Here is a 6490-nt window from a genome sequence, read left to right on the forward strand (position 1 = left end):
CATTTTTGTCAATAGAGCCTCCTAAATGTTACAGACTGGACCTTTAATATAAAGGTTGATCTAAAGGTGTATCAATTTCTATAGTCTGTCTTTCCTGTCGAGTTTTCCTGTTTGTCCTATTCCTATTTGTCCTATATGTAGCATAAAGGACGAGTAACCACCTGTTTTTATGTATCTGTAAGTGTGAAAGCACAGTAAGAGATGTGGTACAAAATCCACAGTCCTAAATATGTGCAGAAAGGCATAATGAAGTGAAGCCAAAGGTAATAATGAAGCTTCAGCAGTTTGAGTAAGCCAAATCATGCTTTAAAGTTACAATCTTTTTAATCTTTATTCCCTCTTTGTGTGGCCATCCTTTTGCTTGCAGCTCAAGGAAACACAAAGAGGAAATTCCATTCATGAACAACTGCAAGTTTAGAAATTACTTGATTTAGCCAAGTCAGACATGCATTTTTGCACTGAACAAGGACTGTGAAATTTGCCCCAAGTTTCTTACAGTGTATAGTTATATACGATAGGAATAATTATAGGAACTAAATACAGGCATGTGAGTGTTGTCTTCAAAATCAGAAACAAATCTTTTAAGCCCTTGCCTCATCCCTTTTTAGCAAATTAAATTCAATCATTTCTTCCAGCATGTTCTCTACAGTTTCTCAGGGTGAAATTATTGCTGCACCATTGGTTTTTATTTAAGATTTGGTCATAAAATTTTAGCACTTTTGGTTTAATCTTGGAGCATTTAATATATTGGAAACATGGCTACACCTCAAAATTACCAGTTAAAGTTTATTAGATCCAATAGAGCACTTGAGAAAAAGATTCTCCTTGCAAGAACTTTTAACATTACTGATGAATGAGAATAAAAAACAAATTATCTCGAGATACACAGGGGCTACTTAAAGGGTGGTGCTTTATAACTACAGGCCCTATGTGAGCCTGTTCTGACAACAGGCTTTTCCAGCACCTTATTGTTTGGCAATCACTGCATTAAATCACATGGAACGCACCATTTCCCCACAGAAGACTCCGAGTTCCAAGGCGAGGTAATGAAAGCCAGAAGAGCGAGAAGACGATTCAATCTTGGACCGTGTGATGTCACGCGGTTTTTGAGGGATAAACACGATCGGTCTTCCAGACAGCTCAGTTTGCGCAAGTCACTCATTCTGATTGTCTATCATGTCTCCTATGAAGCTCATAATTACGACAGTGTTGGGAGGGAGATCTGTACAAAGACTGCGGTTTGCTTTGATCACTCTAATTTGCTCTCTTTGAGAGGGGTGAGAATGTGTGCAAGTGGTTGCAGTTGGTACGAGTAGAAACAGAGCAGTGAGAAGTCCCAACAACACAATGCAATTAATCCCCTGTGGTATTTCAAATTGTGCAACAGGTATATATTTACAGTGCTGGCTGAACACATCTGATGAGGGGCAGTAATAAAGTATGAGTGGTTAAAGCATTGGGGTATTGAGGGTAAACAAGGGCAGATTGAAATTGCACTTACACAAACAGAGCTTCTCTGGTGGGCAAAATAATCCCATAAATTGATTTAAACCACAATAGCAGACCAAGACAACAATAGATAAGTTGTATTTGAGGGGATTCCAGCACAAAAGCTAAAGCCTTTTGGCTTCCTACAAGCAAGACAAAAACACGGTCCTCTGTAAATGCTTTTTTGTGCGCTAATAATTTATTTGTCAGTCAGTCCACCACTACAGTCTTGTATCTCCATAACTATTAGATAGACTGACATTCTTAGTCCCCAGAGGATGACGTCTGACCTCCTGACTTTTGCAGCAAATACCTGCAAAACTAATTACATTCCCATCAAACTGAGGGACGTTTTTGGACGCGAGGGGTCATGCCACTTCACAACACTGGATGCTTGCAGTCATATTGACCAACAAAAAGCTATACAACAAGTTCTACAACCGCGTAAACAATTCCTGACTGCACCTGATTGGACGAACGCTCCCTGCTCCTGGATTTCAAACCGGGCATTGTCGTTGAGAGCATGTTAGCATGCTGCTAGCTTAGCTGTAGACTTTGATTGGTTCTTCTTAAGCAAATGTGTGTGGGCATCTACATCTCTGCAATTGCATAATTACGGCCAGTGCATGGACCCGGTGCGTGCCTCTTAAAATTTGTTGATGACTGGATTGATAGCATGTAGGACCTGTTGAATCTGTCATGTGATTCACACGGGCCCAAACAGACTTTTTCCCATGAGCCTACACTGTGAAAGCAACAGTGGATACACCTTTTTTAGCTCCACAACCCTTGCAAATAACTTATTTCACTATCAGAATTATAGTTATTCGGTCTGATAACAATTGGAAAGTCTAGGAGAGCTGCACACATTGAAGTTAACGGAGGGCTGAACCAGATGTTAGCTGCTCGGCCACACTGTCCCGGCAAAGGTCTATAGTGCGCTTGCTCTATGGGCACCACAATGCAAAAACATTTGCAGACGAGCCGGGCAATTTTACATCAGGAAATCAAACTTTTTTTGCCTTCATGCGCCACTTAGCATCTTCTAAAGGAGTGAACCCAGTACCCAGATCTTCCTTAATACATCCATGACACACATGAGGAGGAGATGCTACACGTGTCTCAGTACAGACCATGTTAAGAGCTTTGGCCTTCATCACTGTCAAACATCTCCATGATCAGTTGAGGCCCTGTTACAGCAACCTGACCATAAAAAACTAGTGCAGACAAAGACTGACTGATCAAACGCTTTCCCTTGCCTCACATCCTGTGTTTACTTCAGCACACCACAGAGACTGCAGCGAAGGCCAGCTTGTGGACAACATGCATGTAGCCTACAGTCTGTGGCTTCATGAGGGAAAATATCCAACCATTCATTTGTAACCCAAAAAATATTGTGGAAAAGCAAACAAACTGTTTTCATGCCACTGTGAATCTGATTAAACATATGCTCAGAATACAAACTGATATGTCTGATGAATGGGAATGTACAGTTTTGCTTTGTTTTTCGCTGGCGCTGTCAGCCTGAAGGCTTTTGCTTGTTTAAAAAGCAAAGAAAAGGTGAAGACAGAGAATGAGAAGAAACTTCACCATTGAGGTAAAATCACTGATTCACTTGGCTGAACAGCCAGTCAGACGGTTTACACTCACTGACTGCCTCTGATGCCAGTGTTGGCTAGCCGACCAGAGCTAACAGTGCTGGACAAAAACTACAGGCGACAGTCACCACAGTCACCCAACGACAGTCCAACTATGTCTGAAAGTGGTGTTGTGCCAGGGCCCTGACACTTAATTAACTAGATGAAAGTCACAAAAACACTAAGACCCCACTGGTAGCACACAGGTTTGTTGTGGATACACATTGGTCTGTATGTGTGTAAAATTATTAGCCACTTTCATATGTGGTCCAAATCAGATACTGGTCTGATTTTTTTGCAATGTGATCTCAGTGTGAACAGTCATATCCGAATCCATGTGACTTTTCACTCTAGATCTACATTCGTTATGCGGGTGAGTTCAAGATTATGAGCTATTCTTACCAGAATCTGACATGGGCCACATTTAAAAAATAATGTGAACAGCAAAACAAAAAAGAATAGAAGGAAGAACAAGCTTAAGTGCTATAAAGCTTACTGTTTTTCATCAGACTGAGGGAATAATGAGGGGGAGTGATGAGGAGGCTTTTAAAGTCCAACAATTGTGCATTCATACTTTTTGTTTATATTTTAACTGAACGTTACTGCATGTCACAGAGGTGCCACATGGAAAGTAGAGTTCCAACTCCGACACTGCAAAAATAGATAATTAACTAAAACAATTGTAAAAACTGATTATATCAAAAATTTTAAGTAAAACTAACTCAATTTTGTGTGTTGAAAAAACATTCTTGATCAAGTATCTTTAGTGATTTTATGTGAAACACTACTTAATCAGGAATGTTTCTGTAACTTACAAAACCAAGTTGAAAAGCTGCTTAATAAAAAAAAAAATTTGAGTTCCTGTCACTTAAAACTTTTGATGTAGACCGTTTCAACAATTAAAATAATTCATCGCCTACAGTGAATGTGTGTTTGTACAGAACAGCACATCCTGTGACACTGGTGGGAGGTGTGCAGATGTTAATGGCCTGGTAATAAAAGAGAAGATATATGCTGGACTGAAACAAGAAAAGATGTGGAAGGTCGAACAGCCAAAACAGGCCTATAATGACATCATTTCTAGGCTATTCCTCCACTTTACTAAACATGCAAAGAAACTCCCACGCTTATATTACTGACAGTCTGAAAAATCTGCAGTCATGTTACCTGCTGCAGGGAACAGCTGGACATTTTAAATCAAAGTGAAAGAGACAGTACAAACAAGAAATGTGTGTTGCTGATCAAACATTTAATGGGAAAATACAGCTTTTGATTAAGGGTATGTTTTTCATAGTACAATCAGTTTTAGCACAAAGTCTGCTTTGTTTAAACGGAGGATAAGCGTCTTGCCATAGGCTACAACATTTATATACAACATCTGTGTGTATCTAACCAATCAGCACCACATTATTGTTTGGTCTCTTCCTTGAGAAGTACTGCCAGCTCATGTCTGCCCTCTCTTTTTAAACTAATTGCAATAGTGCTCCGGCTGTAAGATGAGGTCTGTCCTGCAGCACATTTCACTGTAAACTTCAAATGCAATATTTGTATTGTAAGCATGCGATTAGATTTTTAAATATATATTTAAATTATTAAAAGTCTACGAAGCAGTATGGCTGTGTAGTTTTTTCAATGAATTGAAATATTAGCTATGCAAAACTGCACAGCTAGAAGCCTTCAGGTGGTAAATGTGAGGTAAAATGCATTTATTGAAAGACAAATTCATGAATAAAAATAAAATCTTTACTCAAGGTCCACTTACTAAATTTTATTGGAGCTTTCACCCACATTTAGTGAAAAAGGCTAGTAAGTGGATAGTGAGTAATAATGAATTCAATGAAGGTCAAGAATGAACATGGACGTCACCACACGCATGCGCGTTACATGAACTTTAAATTTAATTAAATTAAAGTTTTAAAGTTTGTTTATTTGTTGTTTTACTGTGGAGTAAAATTAGGGAACAAGTATGTCAAACTTTAAAATCACTTCCCAGATCTACCAAATAAAATATAACACTTTTTGGAGTTGCTTTATAATTCCCGTCTGTAATTTCCTCATGATTTACCAGGAAGTTTGCTAGAAAGAAGAATAGGACTTTATGTTTTAAGAAAAGCCCCATTAGAAACAAGTTATTATTCCGTTTAAGCTTTATTCTGTTATTTTTAGAGTCCTTAAAATTTCCTAATCATTTTCTAGGATGTTTCCTGTAAATAGCTATGTAATTTAGCAGTAATGGGAACATCCTTGAAAAAACTGCTCTGAACCTATAATTCATTATTCAACATTCTACAAAAGCTTCTTTTTTTTTTTTCTTTTACAGGTTTGTAATTTCTGATTAATTCCCTAAAAGGTTTTCTGGAGAAAACTATAATTGCAAGCAGTGTTTCAGCTGGTATATTTCCAATGAACTGATTCCAATTAATTGCTTGTGTAATCTATTTTTGGGGTACATCATTTTATGGGTTTGTAATTTCCTTGTCATTTCAGAATTATTCATATGTTTTCTAAAGGAGATAAAGTAAATTAGCTGTAATTATGGAAATATCCTTCAAATATCCATTTAAACCAAAATAATTATTTCTTAATTATGACATAAAATTCAATTTCACAAGTCTATAAATTATGAATCTGAAGATAGCTAATTGGGCACTAATTACAAGCAGAATAGAAACAATGTTCATGTGGGATATTTGCACTTAATCAATTCAAATTAATTTCAAGCATACCCTTTCAGGCTGTGAGAGGCATGTCAGCTGAGCATGCAAGAAAAAAGATAAATTTGTCCACAGGAAAGCAGACTTTTTTTTGTTTTAAGAAGCTTCAAGAAACTTAAACCCTGCTAACAACCATAAGGAAGACATTTCCTGCCCAACAGGCGTGTTTATATGACTAAAAAATTACAAGTAATACTCTTATGATCACAGTTCTGAATGATTTATGTTCATACTGTTGCCATCAAGTTTTTATTCTGACAGTGGGCCTCTTCACTTGCAGATGGTGGAATCAGCCACTAACAGTTTCAGATCTGTGTTAAGTAGTTTTAACTTCCTCGCTATCGTCTTTGTATTGAACGAAACCTGTCAGGCAGGCAAAAAATAACATAAAAAACAAACAGAATTGAGATGACTTTATTAGTGAGAAAAAGGCTTGGCGGCTGCTTGGAACGTTTTGGTCATAGGAACCAGTAAGGAATGGCCAGCTGTAAAGATGTCTGCTTGTTAAGTTGGATATTTGGGTACATAGGTCTTAAGTGAGCAGTAGAGTTATGTGGGTTATAAGCACTCTCACACACAACACTATAAAACTGTCTCGATTTAACGGGATGATTAATGCCTCTCAGACTGCTGAATGAAATATGAGGTAAT

Source organism: Morone saxatilis, unplaced genomic scaffold (genome assembly GCF_004916995.1).
Source record: "Morone saxatilis isolate NCDOM2014 unplaced genomic scaffold, NCSU_SB_2.0 Contig16, whole genome shotgun sequence".
Lineage (NCBI taxonomy): Eukaryota > Metazoa > Chordata > Actinopteri > Moronidae > Morone > Morone saxatilis.